The sequence below is a fragment of the Fundulus heteroclitus genome, chromosome 6, assembly GCF_011125445.2.
Source record: "Fundulus heteroclitus isolate FHET01 chromosome 6, MU-UCD_Fhet_4.1, whole genome shotgun sequence".
Classification (NCBI taxonomy): domain Eukaryota; kingdom Metazoa; phylum Chordata; class Actinopteri; order Cyprinodontiformes; family Fundulidae; genus Fundulus; species Fundulus heteroclitus.
This window is the reverse complement of record NC_046366.1, coordinates 1,204,191-1,206,491: the sequence shown is the minus strand read 5'-3', so window position 1 is coordinate 1,206,491 and position 2,301 is coordinate 1,204,191.

Here is a 2,301-nt window from a genome sequence, read left to right as displayed (position 1 = left end):
AATCATCTGTCTCATTAGGTTTGGAGATTTATTCTCTCAGGGAGCCAGACCCAGCTGCAGAAACAAATTAAGGCTTGGGTGGTTGGAGGAAGTAAAAACGTCTACATGTTTAAAAAACGTAATCTTAGAAAGGTGTGGAATCTCTCAAACCTGCATCATCAATGATTACAAGTCAAGCAGCACAGACGCTAATCTTAACAGCACAAACCTGCACAAACGAAGCACTAAAGAGGGTGCTTATAACTTTTAAAATGTCAAATGCCATATACTTCTATGTTATGTTCTTATACTATCAAGTACTGAGAAAGTCATGTGCTGAAATATTTTGCATTTTATTTATTTAAATATATAATATTTATAAATATATAAACAACAATATACAAAAACATATATTTACATATATATGTACATACTTATAAATATATATATATATATATATATATATATATATATATATATATATATATATATATATATATATATATATATATTTAATATGAATAACATGTAAAATATTTCAGCACCTAATTTCCTAGTAGTTGATAGTGTTAGTACATCCACTGACTGTAGAATTACCTATCAAACGTTTTCACACGGTCAGAAAACTGCTTGTTGTTGCAACCAAATCCTATGGGATTCTGTGAGAGTAGGGAGTAGCAAGATGGCGGCCAGTGACTTCAGTTTTTGGGCAAAATCAGCGCTCCAGTGTATAATATAGATCAGTGTAAGCCTCCCCCTGATTGGGCCTTGTAGAAACGATCACGCAGAAAGTAGTGTCAGGAAGCCTTTGACTGACAGCTCATCATCCATAAGTGTTAATACTTTGTTTTTACTTTATATTAGATATATTTCTGTATATTTCATATACAGAAAGATAAAACAGCTAACTAAATAATGGTACATTTGTGATTGAGATATTTTTTTCTTATTAACAGTGCATATTTAAAAAATTCAGAGCTGCATGTTAAATATAAAAAGGTGTCTGACTTTTACACTCACTAGTACTATATATTATTGCCATCAGTTTGTTGTATTTTGCAACACTTTCTGTTTGCATGTAGAATTGAACCAGCTGCAGGAATTTGAAACAATGTTTTGGTCTGAAGGACCTTTAAGTAGTTCACCTAAATTTAATTTAATAAATTTATCAAACTCTATAACCCTATCTTATTTCTATAATGTGGAGTTATGGACAAGATTATTTTCTCATCATGATCCAAACCAGGTGGAAGCTCCCAGAGAGGGTTCAGACATAACGCTAGTCCGCTCTGCTTTTCTGTTTTCCATATGTTGTGCTGTCTTCTGGGTCCTGCTGATTTGTGCAGTAAGATGGACTGATCCAATGTAGTGGAGACTCATGGGTGGATCCCAAGACACATATTACAATAACCAATTTTTAAGGGATTTTAGCAAAAGGAATTTAGTCAAAAACATATGTGCTAAAAATATCTATATTGTCTTTGACTGATTGCAGTATGAATAAGCCAGTGTATGAATTGGGCTTTATAATTTATAAATAAATTAGCCTGCCAGTCTACTGTGTATTTGTTTTTATGAGTTATGAAAAACTGTGACAACACTGTAATACCCACTCTATCAAGGTTAAAAATAAAATAAAATTAATGTGAAGACACATTAATAGTACATAAGGGTTAGATTTAAAGAATTACATTAACTTGCAAGTTGTGAACTGTGAGCCATACACAGAACTTTGCTTATTTTCCACGATAATTCAGATAACATTCCATCTATCTATAAAAATCAGCATTTATAATTAAATCTGATGCACAAGGTAGGATACACAAAAAGTGCCTATCATAAGGTCCCGTGGAAATGTTTAGGGACCTTCTTTAAAGCATTAACTGTGCCTCTGATTTTCCTGGAACCCAAGCTCTCCTGCAAGTTTAACATTTTCTATGGTTTTGCATGACTGGGATGATAACCAATTAAAATGTCCAAATAAATCCAGGGATATTGTCTGAATCAGACATCAGCAGCCAGAAAATAGTGCATTACTTGTGCATCATCTCCCCTCCACCCACCAAAAAAGAAAAGTTACTGTATAGCTTTGTTTAGGACACTCTTGAGTCTACCACCAGGCTACAGGCAAGAAGCTCACACTCTGGATAGATCACTAGCTCATCAGAGTTTAAAATACTTACCTTGGAGCATAATTATCTCAGTATAAATTTGGGCCTGGAAATCCATTTCAAAAACAAACCAGCTTTTATTGCCCTCTGACAAAAACCTTTTTTTGTATCGAATAGAGAAAAGCAGAGCCGTGGCCATAATGGACAATGT